General features: G+C 45.9%; 1 non-coding gene across 1 annotated transcript; it reads right to left on the bottom strand.

Moving 5' to 3' along the window:
* Positions 1–10,938: 10,938 nt before the first annotated feature.
* Positions 10,939–11,044, bottom strand: LOC126090339 (U6 spliceosomal RNA). Its single transcript, XR_007521182.1, has one exon. It is a non-coding gene; the product is annotated as a U6 spliceosomal RNA (small nuclear RNA).
* Between the last annotated feature and the right edge of the window lie 7,943 nt (positions 11,045–18,987).

Genomic DNA, 18,987 nt, shown 5'->3' on the forward strand with positions numbered 1-18,987 from the left:
TCTCACATAAATGAGTGAATTTCTTTTTTTTTTTAATTCGTCTTAGCTACTGTGATCCATTAAATTGAGTACATCACTGCACGAAATTTTAAGAGTTTGCAGAGATAAAAAAGACTTTGCATATGGTCCACTTTAGGTCATACGTTACTGTATATGTAATGTGGCTAATATACAGAAATTGTATTTAAAGCTGAGAGCAGTGCGATATCTATCGTCATTCGTGAGATATATTGGTTTTTATATGTATGGGAGCATAGCGCGCCCAGATCTGTCGGTGTGCAATGTGAATCATGTGGTCGTAACACCAGTCGTATTTCATAAACGGTTCAAGATATCGAAACTATGTCTTCTGAAAATGATAGCACGTGAAGAGGTGAGTGTTTTGCCAACGATTCATACTTTAAACTTTTCTATTTCTCGAGATATGGAAGTAACTGTAGTTTTTTTGGCTGGGGCGATTAACTTTTTAAATTTAATATCTCGTTCAAGAAGAATACTGTGCCAGTGCATACGGTAATATTGACAGTGTTCTAAGTGGGTTACTCAGCTTTAGTTGAAACCTGTTTGTTGTTATGCCACAAAATGTAATCACTAAGTAGCTACATGCTTTAATGATTTCAGTTTTCACTGAGACCGTTCGTTTATTTACTACCTTTAGACTGCTTTATAGCTACATCTAATGACATTAGCTTGTCAGCTAATCTCTCCTGCAACGTTATTGAAATGGTGACGTCTGATGTTCTTGTTTCTTTTAACCTGTGATGTCAAGTACCTGCCATCATCTCCAGAATTCACGCGTCCTGTAGTACAATACAGCACACCGTGTAAGCATTCCCAGTAAACAAAGACTGATCAGTTGCTCTGTACGGCCATGATTTACATTCACGTGTCCACTTCTACTGTAATGACACGACGATAGATTCGTTACTTGTCTTCTAGAATAACTAATATACTTTTGAATAACCTGCGTGCCCAGGACAGAGAACAATCAAAAACAATTTAATATGAAATTAGTGTCTCCTTTGTTTGGCCTGCGTGTGGTTGGATAATATGTGGAGTCAGCAGAAAAACTACCTTGTACAAAATATGTGAGCAATGACTGGCACAATGAGACGTATATTCTGCCATGCACTTCATAGTGGTTAATAGGCATAGATGTACTTAACGTTCTTGAACAGCAATGATGAAAATTTCAGACGTTGTAACTTGAAACACAAACCACAACCTGCGTCCACGTGACGCGAAACTATCAAAACATCTGATCACGTCCGCTTCGTCACATCGCACGTCGCACGATGCCCCGCACATGTGTGCTCACGTATGACAACTCAGGTTCGCGCGACTCTTTTGATATTTTCGTGCGGTCGCCGCGCTGCGTCGCGTTCCCAACGGTTCGCTCAGGTAGGACAACACCTACACAACTACGGCGAGCACGTGATAGTCGACTGCCCACAAGGACGTCAGAGGGGAGGGGCGATTTGTCAAAGCGTACTTCAAAAAGACTCGTGGTTTTCATTTATTCTTAAAATTATAAAACGAGAAATCCTTTTATTTGACAATGATATCGGAGTTTTCACCAAGCCGAGGTATAATCTCCTTACTTCGGAGTGCTGTATTCTAGCAAACCACTGAGCAGCAGTGATGCTCCAATCCTCCACCCTATAAAGTCATGGTCTTCTTCTTTCAGCCCGGATTCGAGCGGAGGAAATGATCAGCAACGGACGAGCGCAAATTGTTTGGGACACCGTGATTATTACCGACAGGGCTTCTGGAATAAAGTGATCTCCGTTCAACAGTGAAGCAAGAACAGTGTTTGGAGGCGAAAGTGCAAAGGAATCGAAATTATTCAACTTTACACTTTCCCGAAATTTCCTCACTGAACTATGCATCTCTCACTTGTTGCAGTGTAAAGAAAGACCATTTTCAGCATTCAAGGCTGTACCGGCAGACAAATGCGTGAGCATAAAAGAGGAGAATTCGGATTATTATTTATTTTTAGTGCTGGGAGTCTGCAGAGAGGTGCTCGGATCGCCTTTGATGCAGATCTTTTCATTTATGCTGGAGGGGTTGTATCTCCGAGGGAAGTGGAATCTTACAGGAGAGAAAGGTATTCGGAAGGAATTGGCTGTGGGCTATAGCAAGGGATCAATCCTGGCATTTTCCCATGAGGAACCACAGAAATCCGTTTCAGGCATGCTGGCGGATGGATCCAAACCACCAAACCTCCCGAATCCAGAGATTGCTGGCTTAGCTGCCCAACACACACAGCTATCAGAAGTCGGTGGAGAATTTGTAAAAGCTGGTTGTTGTAAATTGTTTAAAAATGCATCACAACAAAAGACTGAATTCTGAAGTTTTTCCATTAATTGTGCATGTTTAGTCATTTGATAGTGCATGAATGTATGCGTATTGTAAGATTTAACTGTGCATGGAGTTGCTGGATTTTTACAAGAGCGTAAAAAGATTCTGGGTGAAATGGGGAGGGAGGGATGCAGAGCGCAGTCTGCTCGGACGAATTCAAGCAGCCCGCAGAAAATTTTTTTTTAGTAATGAATGAACTGTAGAATATGTTTTTATCCTGTACCCTTGCCACTCTACAACAATCCTTTCCGTATCGGGACTGGTTTTTGCAATTGAATACCTCCAAGATAATCAGATTGGGGGATATTTTGTCATTTGAGCTACTAATGATAGAATATTGAGCAAATTTTTTTAAATAAATGCAACCATCGCCGTTTGAGCCACGGTTTTCTTGATCAACGCGATTTATGGGCGACGCAGATATATCCAAGTGTGTTTTTGCGCAACGATTTTAATTTAATGTTATTTGTAATGATATTTACCGCGCCGCTACCTTATGAAATACTGAAATATTGCAACTCCAAAGTTCTACCAGCCTCCAAACAACGAATCCAATGCAAACATTAAACTGTTATAGATAGATAATTAAGCTATTATAGTGTGCGTACATATTTTTAACTTGTCATAACGCAAGCGGATGAATAAAAATCGATTTTCATCTTCTTTCTTGTTACGAACTTATCCATAATTAGAAACTATAGCAAGCACACAGCAAAAAAAACAATAAACGGTAGCACTTAACATTAAATTCAACTCCAAGTAGGAAGTGAACTGATTAACAACACAACAACCGAGTTCAACAAGACCAACAACTGGTCTTGACTAAAAAAAAAGAGTGGGCGATAGCCGATAGAACTGTGGATGTATAGCTAGTTTAATTCTATCGTTGGCCTTAATGACCATCGGTAGTGCGTATCCCTCTTTCGTTGTATGACTGAAAATCAAAATAGCTTCCAATTTTACCACAAGCCAACTGGGTCGTGTGTAATTTCATTTAATTTAGGTGGGGAGCCGGGGGGCGGACACCCTAGACTCCCCCCCCCCCCCCCCTCTCCACACTTTGGCTACGGCTTGCTGCACACGCAGGCGAGCTGAAACACCCTTTTCCGTTACTGCTTTCACAGAGCCGAAGGAGCTTGCTAGTCACCAGCGAAGCCTGTTGTGCGGTAATCACGCCGAGAAACTAAATTTACGTAACAGTTTCGCGAGTCAGAGATAGATTCGTCCATCTGGACTCGTTATTAAGTTTCTCTTCCCTCCTGGCTGTGGATAGTACAGTATTAGCTGGGAGCACACACTTAGTGGTGGACCTGCGTAAAGTGGGTTTGTGGGTTTAACTTCGAACGGACCGAGCATGCCATTACAGGACTTTAATGTGACACGCACTGCCTGTAAAACATTCTTCGCTCATGTACCTACTTAAAAGCTCACAACTACAGAAAAAGTGTTACACTTAACTGACCTACGGCATAACGGGGTTATTGATTAATTGAGGGCTAGACAACCATCGACTGCGTCTTCCACCGCAGTTAACAGTTATTAATGTTTGTGCAGATTCAGCCGACTCCACCTTTCCTCAGGAACCACCTTGTTTTATAATCTGCGGCGATTTACTTAACAAAAAACATCATCTGCATCTACACTCCTGGAAATGGAAAAAAGAACACATTGACACCGGTGTGTCAGACCCACCATACTTGCTCCGGACACTGCGAGAGGGCTGTACAAGCAATGATCACACGCACGGCACAGCGGACACACCAGGAACCGCGGTGTTGGCCGTCGAATGCGCTAGCTGCGCAGCATTTGTGCACCGCCGCAGTCAGTGTCAGCCAGTTTGCCGTGGCATACGGAGCTCCATCGCAGTCTTTAACACTGGTAGCATGCCGCGACAGCGTGGACGTGAACCGTATGTGCAGTTGACGGACTTTGAGCGAGGGCGTATAGTGGGCATGCGGGAGGCCGGGTGGACGTACCGCCGAATTGCTCAACACGTGGGGCGTGAGGTCTCCACAGTACATCGATGTTGTCGCCAGTGGTCGGCGGAAGGTGCACGTGCCCGTCGACCTGGGACCGGACCGCAGCGACGCACGGATGCACGCCAAGACCGTAGGATCCTACGCAGTGCCTTAGGGGACCGCACCACCACTTCCCAGCAAATTAGGGACACTGTTGCTCCTGGGGTATCGGCGAGGACCATTCGCAACCGTCTCCATGAAGCTGGGCTACGGTCCCGCACACCGTTAGGCCGTCTTCCGCTCACGCCCCAACATCGTGCAGCCCGCCTCCAGTGGTGTCGCGACAGGCGTGAATGGAGGGACGAATGGAGACGTGTCGTCTTCAGCGATGAGAGTCGCTTCTGCCTTGGTGCCAATGATGGTCGTATGCGTGTTTGGCGCCGTGCAGGTGAGCGCCACAATCAGGACTGCATACGACCGAGGCACACAGGGCCAACACCCGGCATCATGGTGTGGGGAGCGATCTCCTACACTGGCCGTACACCACTGGTGATCGTCGAGGGGACACTGAATAGTGCACGGTACATCCAAACCGTCATCGAACCCATCGTTCTACCATTCCTAGACCGGCAAGGGAACTTGCTGTTCCAACAGGACAATGCACGTCCGCATGTATCCCGTGCCACCCAACGTGCTCTAGAAGGTGTAAGTCAACTACCCTCGCCAGCAAGATCTCCGGATCTGTCCCCCATTGAGCATGTTTGGGACTGGATGAAGCGTCGTCTCACGCGGTCTGCACGTCCAGCACGAACGCTGGTCCAACTGAGGCGCCAGGTGGAAATGGCATGGCAAGCCGTTCCACAGGACTACATCCAGCATCTCTACGATCGTCTCCATGGGAGAATAGCAGCCTGCATTGCTGCGAAAGGTGGATATACACTGTACTAGTGCCGACATTGTGCATGCTCTGTTGCCTGTGTCTATGTGCCTGTGGTTCTGTCAGTGTGATCATGTGATGTATCTGACCCCAGGAATGTGTCAATAAAGTTTCCCCTTCCTGGGACAATGAATTCACGGTGTTCTTATTTCAATTTCCAGGAGTGTATTAGGGGTGCGAGGCTTTACTCTGCGCTTTCAAACCATGTTATGGCCAGTAACGATAATACACTCAGGTGACAAGTCATGGGATACATCTACATCTACATTTATACTCCGCAAGCCACCCAACGGTGTGTGGCGGAGGGCACTTTACGTGCCACTGTCATTACCTCCCTTTCCTGTTCCAGTCGCGTATGGTTCGCGGGAAGAACGACTGTCTGAAAGCCTCCGTGCGCGCTCTAATCTCTCTAATTTTACATTCGTGATCTCCTCTAGAGGTATAAGCAGGGGGAAGCAATATATTCGATACCTCATCCAGAAACGCACCCTCTCGAAACCTGGACAGCAAGCTACACCGCGATGCAGAGCGCCTCTCTTGCAGAGTCTGCCACTTGAGTTTGTTAAACATCTCCGTAACGCTATCACGCTTACCAAATAACCCTGTGACAAAACGCGCCGCTCTTCTTTGGATCTTCTCTACCTCCTCCGTCATCCCGACCTGGTACGGATCCCACACTGATGAGCAATACTCAAGTATAGGTCGAACGAGTGTTTTGTAAGCCACCTCCTTTGTTGATGGACTACATTTTCTAAGGACTCTCCCAATGAATCTCAACCTGGTACCCGCCTTACCAACAATTAATTTTATATGATCATTCCACTTCAAATCGTTCCGCACGCATACTCCCAGATATTTTACAGAAGTAACTGCTATCAGTGTTTGTTCCGCTATCATATAATCATATAATAAAGGATCATTCTTTCTATGTATTCGCAATAAATTACATTTGTCTATGTTAAGGGTCAGTTGCCACTCCCTGCACCAAGTGCCTATTCGCTGGAGATCTTCCTGCATTTCGCTACAATTTTCTAATGCTGCAACTTCTCTGTATACTACAGCATCATCCGCGAAAAGCCGCATGGAACTTCCGACACTATCTACTAGGTCATTTATATATATTGTGAAAAGCAATGGTCCCATAACACTCCCCTGTGACACGCCAGAGGTTACTTTAACGTCTGTAGACGTCTCTCCATTGATAACAACATGCTGTGTTCTGAGAGAACATATACAGACGCTGGAGCTTTCTTTTGTACTCAGGTGATTCATGTGAAAAAGGTTCCAAAGTGATTATGGCCTCACGACGGGATTTAACAGACTTCGAACGCGGAGTGGTAGATGGAGCTAGACACACGGAACATTCCATTTCGGAAATCATTAGGGAATTCAACATTCCGAGATCAACAGTGTCAAGTGTGTACCGAGAATACCAAATTTCAGGTACCACGAACAACGCAATGGCCGAAGGCCTTCACTCAGCGACGGGGAGAGTGGCTTTTGCGAATAGCTCTCAATGCTAACATACAAACAACGTTGCGCGAATTAATTTCAGAAATCAATGCGGGCCTGTGACGAACGTATTCGTTAGGACAGTGAGGCAAAATGTGGCTTAATGCGTTATGGCAGCCGACGACTGACGTGAGTGCCTTTGCTAACAGCACGACATCGCCTGCATCACCTCTCTTGGGCTCGTGATCATATCGGTTGGACCCTAGACGACTGGAAAACCGTGGCCTGGTAAGATGAGTCCCAATACGGATTGGTGAGAGCTAATGGTACGGTTCGAGTGTGGCGCAGACGCCACGAAGTAATGGATCCAAATCGCCAACAAGGCACTATGCACGCTGGTGGTGGTTCCGTAATGGTGTGGGCTGTGTTTACATGGAATCGACTGGATCCTCTGCTCCAACAGCTATTTGGAGACTATTGGCAGTCATTCATGGACTTTTCATGTTCCCAAAAACGATCCAGTTTTTATGGATGACAATGCGCCATTTCACCACGCCACAGTTGTTCTCGTCTGGTTTGAAGTACATTCTTGACAGTTTGAGCGAATCATCTGGCCACTCAGATCGTCCGACATGAGTCCCATCGAACATTTATGAGACATACTCGAGAGGTCAATGGTTGAAATGGCTCTGAGCACTATGGGACTTAACTTCTGAGGTCATCAGTCCCCTAGGACTTAGCACTACTTAAACCTAACTAACCTAAGGACATCACACACATCAATTCCCGAGGCAGGATTCGAGCCTGCGACCGCAGCGGTCGCGCGGTTCCAGACTGTAGCGCCTAGAACCGCTCGACCACCCCGGCCGGCACTGGATTGGTCAGTTCATGCACAAAATCCTCCACCGGCAACACTTTCTCAATTATGGATGGCTATAGAGGTGGCATGGCTCAGCATTTCTGAGGCTTCCAAAGACTTGTTGAGCCCTGATACGTCGAGTTGCTGCACTACGGCAGGGAAATGGAGGTCCGACACGATATTAGGAGAAATACCATGAGTTTGGTCACCTCAGTGTAAACCATGACTTGCGCAGTGATTTCGCGAGCTCTCTGGTGTTGAATGGCGCGACGAACTCAACATCGAAATGAGTTCAAGTGAGGGTCAACTCGCCACACTTGCTTGTCCGGCAAGTTCGTGGCAAGTTCAGCAGTAATATAAACAAAGATATGCTCAGACATTTGTCGTCGCTGCAGTGCCCACCCACAAGTTATTGTAACGCCACTAGAAAGAGGCCCAGTTTACATATGAGCTACCTGTTTTTAGTCTTACGCAAATGCTACACGGATACATGCCAAAGTTTTAAAAGTCCTCACTGTTTTTCTTCATCACCGTTCTAAATGTAATATATGTAGTTCTTGTTTCAAATCTCAGTTGGTCTCCTGTGAACGCGTGCGAAGTTGCTTCGTTTTCCGCGGGGACACGTAGACGAGGAAATCAAAAAAACATTGTAACGAGAAACATATTGACTTAATGTTTTCCAGAAGCTTGTAGGGAAATAAATCATTTGCCACTGATCATCCAGATCACGGAGATAACTTCTTTCGTCTGAATCTACGAGTACGCCTACATCAATAGTCTGTAAGCCACCTAACAGTGTGGCGAAGGGTACTTCCCTCCTTCCTGTTCCCTTCGTGAATGGCGCATGGGAAGAATGGTTGTTGGCAAGACTCTGTGTTTCTCGAATTTTCTAAAAGCAGTCATTCCGCGAGAAGTATGTGGGAGGAAGTTATATGTTGTTTGAGTCTCCCTGGAAAGCACTCTCTTGAAATTTCAATAGTTAAGCTTATCGTGATGCACGACGCCCCTCTTGTAACGGTAACCTGAAGTTTGTTGAGTCTGTATTGCACTCGCAGCCGACTAAACAGTCCCGTGACGAAACGCGCCGCTCTTCGTTGGATCTCCTGTATCTCTTCTATCAGTCACCTGGTAAGCGCCCCAGACTTATGAACAATACTCAAGAATTGGTTGAACAAGTTCCTTGTAAGCCACTTCTTTAGTGGATGAATTACATTTCCTTAAGATTCTTCCTACGAATTTCAGTACGGCATCTACAGGGCTATTACAAATGATTGAAGCGATTTCATAAATTCACTGTAGCTCCATTCATTGACATATGGTCACGACACACTACAGATACGTAGAAAAACTCATAAAGTTTTGTTCGGCTGAAGCCGCACTTCAGGTTTCTGCCGCCAGAGCGCTCGAGAGCGCAGTGAGACAAAATGGCGACAGGAGTCGAGAAAGCGTATGTCGTGCTTGAAATGCACTCACATCAGTCAGTCATAACAGTGCAACGACACTTCAGGACGAAGTTCAACAAAGATCCACCAACTGCAAACTCCATTCGGCGATGGTATGCGCAGTTTAAAGCTTCTGGATGCCTCTGTAAGAGGAAATCAACGGGTCGGCCTGCAGTGAGCAAAGAAACGGTTGAACGCGTGCGGCAAGTTTCACGCGTAGCCCGCGGAAGTCGACGAATAAAGCAAGCAGGGAGCTAAACGTACCACAGCCGACGGTTTGGAAAATCTTACGGAAAAGGCTAAAGCAGAAGCCTTACCGTTTACAATTGCTACAAGCCCTGACACCCAATGACAAAGTCAAACGCTTTGAATTTTCGGCGCGGTTGCATCAGCTCATGGAAGAGGATGCGTTCAGTGCGAAACTTGTTTTCAGTGATGAAGCAACATTTTTTCTTAATGGTGAAGTGAACAGACACAATGTGCGAATCTGGGCGGTAGAGAATCCTCACACATTCGTGCAGCAAAATTCGCAATTCACCAAAAGTTAACGTGTTTTGTGCAATCTCACAGTTTAAAGTTTACGGCCCCTTTTTCTTCTACGAAAAAAACGTTACAGGACACGTGTATCTGGACATGCTGGAATATTGGCTCATGCCACAACTGGAGACCGACAGCGCCGACTTCATCTTTCAACAGGATGGTGCTCCACCGCACTTCCATCATGATGTTCGGCATTTCTTAAACAGGAGATTGGAAAACCGATGGATCGGTCGTGGTGGAGATCATGATCAGCAATTCATGTCATGGCCTCCACGCTCTCCCGACTTAACCCCATGCGATTTCTTTCTGTGGGGTTATGTGAAAGATTCAGTGTTTAAACCTCCTCTACCAAGAAACGTGCCAGAACTGCGAGCTCGCATCAACGATGCTGTCGAACTCATTGATGGGGACATGCTGCGCCGAGTGTGGGAGGAACTTGATTATCGGCTTGATGTGTGCCGAATCACTAGCATTGTGAAAATATCTCAAATAATAAAGTTATTGTAGAGCTGTGAAATCGCTTCAATCATTTGTACTAACCCTGTACTTTTCTTACTATTTGTTTTATGTGGTCACTCCACTTAAGGTCACACCGCATAGATACTCTAGGTATTTTACGATGGTTACTGTTTCCATCAGTTTGTCATCATTAGTGTAGTTGTGGATTTCTTGTTTTAGGTATGCGCAGTATGTTACATTTATTTAAGTTCAGGGCCAACTGCCCAGGTGCGAAAGAAAAAGAGAACACGGTTTAACTGTCCGCTCTTGATTCATCGTTCCCCTCAGTGCCTGCGGTATCTGGATATAAAGTGAAACCTCTGCCTTAAGATACCCCGTGACACACGCGCAGGTGAAATACCATATGTTTGCTACAGGGGTTTTTGCTCCACGTTTCCTTGCCTGATTTATGCCTTCCTCCTGACCCCTTGTATAGAATTATCGGAGCTATTAACTGACCGTTAGTTCGTTACGTCATCACCTCTCCTCTCCTTGCCAGCCAAATATAGTGATGATTCCTTTTACCGCTTGGATTCGAACGGGCTACTTCGAATTGAACGCCAACGTGCAGCCGAGCCTTAGTTAACGCGGCTGCGGAGGTGGGTATTGCTATAATAATAATAATAATAATAATAATAATAATAATTTTGTTTGGCTCAACGGCCTGATACAAGTCTCTCAATTGGACGCCACTGCGGTGACTTTCGGGTCTGTAACCTATCCTAGTAATCCTACCGGAGATAGAAATAAATTCGAACCTGCGTCCATTTGGTTTCTAGGCACGTGCTTTTACATCGTTTTTAATATAATTTTCGTATTTTTTCTGATTTTTTAATTTTTTCTGTTTTTTCTTTTTTTGTTTTGTTTTATTTTCTTTGTTTCTTACGTTTTAAAAATGTGGAACGCTTCACTATTTTTCGTGCCACCCTGCGCAGAGCCAGTGCCAGTATTCTCTGTATCGTTCCAATTTTAGTGTATGTGCTGTCGAAGCAAGTACATTTCTAGATCACAAGGCCTGTAATTTTTGTGATTGAACGATGATGTAGTTTGGTGCAACCGTAGTACTCAGTAGGTTCTCCATTTCGTCCACAGATGGCACTGCTAGCTTCAGAAAGTATGGAAAGGGGGTAGTACTGAATAGGTTCTCCATTTCGTCGACAGATGGCAGTGCTTGTTTCAGAAGGTGTGGAAAAGGTATTCAGTGTTGTGTTATAGAGCGCGCCACGTCATGGCCTCATCATTTAGAAGAGGTGGAAGGTCGTAACGAACACACGACTGAAGCAGTGTTTCGTGACAATTACGGAAGCTCGAAGTCGAAGATAATTGCATACAGAAAGATCCAGAACGCAAGTGGGCTGCAAGGTCTGCGCAAGAGTAATGTTTTCTTTTTCCCTTTTTCCCCAAATTAGATCGCATATCTGTTTTATTAAATCGAATAGCCCTCCCCGGCAGCTACGCAGTCAGTGCGGCAGTTTGCTAACCGAAGGGGCCCTGTTCGATTCCCGGCCGAGTTTGCTGCTTTCTCGGATTGGGGATTGGGCGCTGTGTTGTTCTTACGCTCGCATCGTCATAACTGACATTCCACTGCTGAGATGGATGCATAGGCGGAGCCAATAAACTAAAAAAAAAAAAAAAAAAAAAAAAAAAAATTAAATCGATCACTGAAAATGTATAAAAAAAAGGGCAGATATAGTAGACCTACGTGATGTTCTGGTTTTGATCATAGGCGTTATTGGACCCTAATATCGTGGCAGACGACGGATTCTAATAGAATAGGCGACAGTTGCCGCCTTCCTCACTCAGAGTATTGAATTAAACGCAACCTTATTCGATTTTTTGATGATAGATTTTTTTATCAGAGCGTATGTTGCGCCGAAATTAATAGCAAACATTATTACAAAAATGATTCACATGGCTCTGAGCACTATGGGACTCAACTTCTGAGGTCATCAGTCCCCTAGAACTTAGAACTACTTAAACCTAACCAACACAAGGACATCACACACAGCCATGCCCGAGGCAGGATTCGAACCTGCGACCGTAGCGATCGCACGGTTCCAGACTGTAGCGCCTAGAACCGCTCGGTCAAACATTATTACAGCTTACGTGAAGAAATACAGGAAACATGCACTAATTTATCAGTTTCTCTTAGGGATCTAATAAATCTGAAAACCACAAACTTAACACGATGATCTGTGCGAGCTATCATATCAGTTGATCTATCCGTTCTGTTGCGCAGTGGGCGGTCTGGTATTTGTTAACAATAAACTAGCACAACTGTTACAAGAACAGAGTACTCTCACACACACGCATGCACACGCACACGCACACACACAAACACACACACATATCTAACCGAACGAGCAACAGAGATGAGTGCATAAGAACGCCTGAGAACGCCTGTTTGAATGCAGCCACATTAAGAAGGCAAAACCCTATTCCGGGTTAACCATTGCAATCAGGTCGCAGCAGAACGTTCTTCAACAGGGCAGCGCAAAAAAATATGTGTGTGATCAGTCGAATGAGTGTTGTTAGTGGTATCACAACGAGTTGAATCGAATGTTCACTGTTAAAGAGTATTGCAAAAAGGCAGTAACTAATCCAAAAAAAAGGCTGTGTGCATACGTGTTTGGATTTCTGGCAAAAGTAATCTGAGGTCATAAGTATATTTCTCGAGAAGCTCTAATCAATAGCAAAAAACTAAATTTTGACTCATTTTCCCCAATTCTTTGCTTTCGGTTTTGGGGATTTTCTTCTTTCGCGGACATTCTTTAATAAATTTGCAAGTGTATTTTGCGTAACTTTTCCTCCAGCTTTAAAAATTTCTATAGAAACACTGTCATACTCATGTGCGTTTCTTTTCCTCGCATCTCTGGCTTTATACCATTACTTCTAGAGTATTGTTATTAGCTGTGTGGGTAGTGACTTCAAGTTAAAATTAATTTTTGTCAGATGTCGCAGTGAGCCGAAAAAGCTGTAGGGAGTACAAAATTTTAAACACTGTCATGTACAACAGAGGCGTAACCAGCTGACTTTTATCCGTGTATGGGCAAAAAAGAAAAACTCAACTCATGGCGCAATTGAAGTCACCACCCGCGTCTAACAATGATGAATCCAAAATTAAGTGTACGTATAAGCGCTACCTGTCGTTCATCCTCTGTTGATTGCAGTTTCACTCCGTACTGCATTTCGTCCCATGAAAATGTGGTGATCTACAGTCAAATGTATCCATCTCATATTTTTAGCGTAATGCTGAACGGACCTCAAACTCTGACGCGAACTAACCTTTTCTACGTTGCCGCCAGTGGAACCTGCAGCCTACTCTCTCTGTCTTACGAGAGACACGTCATACCTTTTGAAGTCATTAAAAACAAAGCATTTTAAAATTAAGCCCAGCGAAAAGTGAAATTCAGTTGATGTAAATAATTCGGCAAAGTAAGCCGAGGCTAATATGTTATCGCGGCAGCTAGACATACGGAAATGAGTTATCTCTACCCTCGAATCAAAGGATAATGATGTATTTCCAGTTACTTCTTCTATTGTAATTTATGAAGTACTTGTCCTCAGTGAAATACATAACGACCTGCGTACTATCAAACTAATCAAGTTGCAAATATATTACTTTAGCTTCCCGATGCCAGTACTGTAAATTACATGTAGATGCAGTTTTCAGAACGGTCATATTCATTGTGAATGAGATACAACCTAAGGAAAATATTACATGTCGTTTTAAGAGCGGTTGCTTAACCAAAAATATTATTGAAATAAAACGGAGTACATGAGATAAATTTCACACGATATTTTTCGGATGAGCGACATATAATCAGCCACGAAACTAATTTTACGTCGTGTTTTACTGTCCAATTCGTACAGTTACTATTATGAAACGTTCATCTAGGAACGAGAAAACATTCTTTTGAGAGCGAACAAAATCGATTTGCAAGTGCCGCGGAACTAACTCGTAATGAGAGGAACAGATGGCACTAGCAACGAGAACTACGCCGAGTTCTCGTCCTCTCTCAAAGATGGCAGGAGAATACATTCAACGGCGCAGACTGACATTGCGTTAATAGATTTAGAGGACGCACGCATTGTTGGTATACTGCGTAACCATCACGTAGTGGAGCACAAGTAGGAATAAAGAAACACGTGTCACAAAGCGTAGGAAAAAATCAAGTATGCGGCATAGCTATTAATTTTTTAGCAGCAATGACCAGACACGCAAACTCGCCTGACATTTCCTTCCAATCAGCTCTGTCGGTACAATATTAATGAACAGAGGGAGCTTGTTGATAGGGTTTTGAATTATTAGCCGCGCGTGATGCTTGACTGACAGTTTCTTGGGCCGCGCTAGCCGTCCGAAGCGAATCAAATTAACTTCATCGGGTTTCAGTACGCACCCTCGCTGAATTTATTACGGCTGACATTTCTAGCAGCACATGCATGCGTATGTCTCAAAGTTACATGCAGGGCTCGTCAAGGATGGTTCTTCCCAGGGGGGCTCACGGACGTGAGCGGCATGAAACTGTTGCGTGGAATATATCTGAGTTACAGCTATTTAAGCACGTACGTGGTTAGAAAGCAAAACTTCACGAACGAATGAGCGCAGTGATGCGCTTGTTATTGAGGGATGTTGTCCTTTCAGAGAGAGGACGTGATCGTTTGAATTTTTTTAACAATTGACTTCAGAGTTTTTTATGTAAAGTGCATAAGCAGCATAAGGAATGTCGTGTTAATTTTATCACAGAAGAAGACTAAATAAATACTTTAATGATATCAATTTTCAAATCCGCGTTCTCCAAAATAATAGCTCGTTTTAGCATGTTGCTTTACGAGGATACAGACTACAATGCGATGACAATTCACTATCTACATCTACATTTATACTCCGCAAGCCACCCAACGGTGTGTGGCGGAGGGCACTTTACGTGCCACTGTCATTACCTCCCGTTCCTGTTCCAGTCGCGTATGGTTCGCGGGAAGAACGACTGCCGGAAAGCTTCCGTGCGCGCTCGAATCTCTCTAATTTTACATTCGTGATCTCCTCGGGAGGTATAAGTAGGGGGAAGCAATATATTCGATACCTCATCCAGAAACGCACCCTCTCGAAACCTGGACAGTAAGCTACACCGCGATGCAGAGAGTCTCTCTTGTTTGCTAAACATCTCCGTAACGGTATCACGCTTACCAAATAACCGTGTGACGAAACGCGCCGCTCTTCTTTGGATCTTCTCTATCTTCTCTGTCAACCCGACCTGGTACGGACCCCACACTGATGATCAATACTCAGGTATAGGTCGAAAGAGTGCTTTGTAAGCCACCTCATTTGTTGATGGACTACATTTTCGAAGGACTCTCCCAATGAATTTCAACCTGGCACCCGCCTTACCAACAATTAATTTTATATGATCATTCCACTTCAATTCGTTCCGTACGCATACTCCCAGATATTTTACAGAAGTAACTGCTACCAGTGTTTGTTCCGCTATCATATAATCATACAATAAAGGATCCTTCTTTCTATGTATTCGCAATACATTACATTTGTCTATGTTAAAGGTCAGTTGCCACTCCCTGCACCAAGTGCCTATCCGCTGCAGATCTTCCTGCATTTCGCTACAATTTTCTAATGCTGCAAATTCTTCAACACTATGTGTGTAATGGGGAACATATGACTGCAACTGCATTCGATAATGTTTGTCTGTCGCTAAGCACCTATAGTGTTTGCAAAACCGCAACGCAGAAATAAAACACGGTTGTTCTGAAATATGAAGTGTATCGTGCGATGTACGAGTGTGAAACCAGCTTGCTTGTAATAAAAATATCATTTTAGGAAATCACTTCGTAATGTTATTTGTCTCGATGTCTACATTCCGATTCTAGTCCTCGCAGCAACGTGTTAAGTTCATCGTTGTTGTTTTCATGAAGCTTTATGGAAGTTCTTTCGCTGGAAATTCATTGTGTTTCTTAGTTTCCTCACTTTCCCTTCTGCCCAGAGAGGACGTACAGTTGTAAGACAATGGACAACGGTTCACATACATAGCCGTTCGACCATCCAGATTGAGAGTTTCCGTATTTTGCCTAGGCCGTTTAAGGGAAATGCAAGGCTGTCGCCTGTGAAAATACACGGCCGATTTCTATCCCCCACCCCTAGCTTGTGCTCTGTCCCGAGCGACCTCGTCATGGACTAGACATTTAATCCTAATCTTCCTTCCTGTTCTTTCTTTACTCTCGCATGTTTAATCGTCTACTCACTCGACACAAAGAAAACCAGACTTATCACAATGGATCCATGATTATTCCCGTGCCGACTGGAATGCCTACCGGGATACCCTATCCACCCAGGTCGATGACCACCCTTCACCTACCGTCACCCTGACCTTCGTCAGGGTTACCCATGTCGCCTCCTTTCTCCAGCAGACCTTGTCTGAGGCCGTGGAGGCCCACGTCCCTTCTGTCGCCATCCACCCCCACCGTCCCACTTTACCCCCACAGGCCGTCCTCCTCCTCCGTGAATACCGCCGTCTCTACCGTGCCTTCTTCCACACGCGTGACCCGGACACACTACGACGCCACCGGCAACTCCAGAGACACATCCGTAACTTGCTCGCGGCTAAGAAACGCCGGGACTGGCGACAGACATGCACCCGTTTAAACCATATGTGACTGGAACAGGAAAGGGAGGTAATGACAGTGGCACGTAAAGTGCCATCCGCCACACACCGTTGGGTGGCTTGCGGAGTATAAATGTAGATGTAGTTAGTGAATTGTCATCGCATAGTAGTCTGTATCCTCGTAAAGCAACATGCTAAGACGGGCTATTATTTTGGAGAACGCGGATTTGAAAATTGATATCATTAGTAAGGCCAATCACTTTGCCTCCTACCTCTCCGATGTCTTTACCATCCCTGACGATCCCCAGTTCGATTACTCCCTCTTCCCGGATGTCCGCGATCGAACTGACACCTCTGTCCCTCCCCTCGCACCTGGTTTCCAGTACTTGGACAACATTGCACACACAGAACTCACTGCCCCCATCACTACACAGGATCTCATCGCTACACTCCGCACAAAACGCAACACCGCTCCTGGTCACGATCGTGTCACCTACCGCCACCTTCGTGAAGCTCCTGCCTCTTTCCTCTCCACCCTGGCCAGGCTCTACAATGTAGTCCTGTCTACCGGCTACTACCCCGACCTGTGGAAAACCTCCCGTATCCTGATGTTCCTTAAGCCTGTTAAACAGCCATCTGTTGTCTCCTCCTACCGTCCCATCAGCCTTACCTCGGCTTCAGCAAGGTCCTGGAATCTATCCTCACCCGACGCATCCACCTGCATCTCCGCCAGCACCGCCTCCTTCCCGTTACCCAGTGTGGCTTTCGGCCGTCCTTCTCTTCCGATGACCTTCTCCTTCACCTCACTCATCTCCTCTCCGAACAGCTTAATTCGCGTCGTTCCGCTATCTTCCTCTCCATTGACCTTGAACGAGCTTATGACCGCGTGTGGCATTCCGGTCTGCTCATCAAGTTCCAAACCTTCGCCCTTCCTATTACCTACGTCCGTCTGATCGGCTCCTTTCATTCCCAACGTCCTTCCTACGTCACCATCCACAACACGGATTCCTACACCTTTTTCCCCTCCGCCGGTGTGCCCCAGGGTTCCGTCCTCTCCCTCTTCTGTACCTCTTGTATACGGCGGACATGCTGCCGCCTTCACCCCCCATCCACCTTCTCCAGTTTGCCGATGACACCGCCTTCCTTGCCCTTGCCCCCACCCTGCAGCGCTCCCAACACCTTCTCCAATCCCATCTTGACCGGTTCACCGCTTGGTGCAACCAGTGGTTGCTTAAGGTCAATCCTTCCAAAACCCAGGCGATCATTGTAGGCAAAAACACTCCTTCCTTCCGCCTCCTCGATTTCTATATCTCCATCTATGCCCGTCCTATCGCCCTCACCCCCACCCTTAAGTACCTTGGTGTCATCCTCGACTGTCGCCTCTCCTGGACCCCCCACCTCCGGACAATCCAAGCCGAGGCACGCTCCCTCCCCTGTCTCCTCGAGCTCCTTTCTGGCAGTACTTGGGGTCTGGACCCCTCCACCATCCTCCATACCTATAAATCCCTCATTCGCCTTATCCTTTGCTATGCCCACCCTGCCTGGATCTCCGCTCCCCCAACCTTTTACAAATCCCTTCAGATCCTAAAACGCCATGCTCTTCACCTCGCCTATCGCATCCACCTCCCCTCCCCCACACGGATCCTGTATGACCTTATTCCCTTCCCCCACCTCCTCCTTTTCCTTGAACGGATATGGATCCTCTACACCTCCCGTAAACTCGATCCTCCTCACCCGCTGGTCTCTCCCATCCTCTCCCACACCCGTCTGCTGCCGCACCTGTACTTCCATGTCCCACCTGCTCTCCATCTCTCCATTCTCCATACCCTCTCCCAAGGTGGCTTCCGCCAGCTCCCCCTCCCTGATGATGCCCTCCTCCCCTCCATCTAGCCTTCCTACCAACTTTGATCCTCCCTCCCTCTTCCCGTGTTTGTTCCTATGGACACCCTCTCTCCCTTCTCTCCCCCTTCCCTCCCTCCTCCCTTTCTCCCCACCCCCATTCCTCCACTCCTCCTACCATCTCCTCTGCCATTGGCATCTTTGCTCACCCCTCTCCCTCCCCCTTCCCCTTCTTCCCCTCTTGGCAGGTCCCCGGACTCGCACACGCTACGCGAACATTCGCGCGCCGGAGATCATCGCCACCAGTTTCTCGAGTGTGTGCCATCGTGTTTGTGTTTAGTGTTCGCCGTCACGCTCCAACGTTCAGATGTGCCGTCGAAATCACCAGTGTTTGTGCGTCGTGTCGACAGTTTTTAGTGTGGTTTTTCGTCGAGTGTGAACGGCTTCGTGTTTTTTATGTTCTGTGTCTACTGTTTTTTACCCGCCA

Source organism: Schistocerca cancellata, chromosome 6, assembly GCF_023864275.1.
Source record: "Schistocerca cancellata isolate TAMUIC-IGC-003103 chromosome 6, iqSchCanc2.1, whole genome shotgun sequence".
Taxonomy (NCBI): Eukaryota; Metazoa; Arthropoda; class Insecta; order Orthoptera; family Acrididae; genus Schistocerca; species Schistocerca cancellata.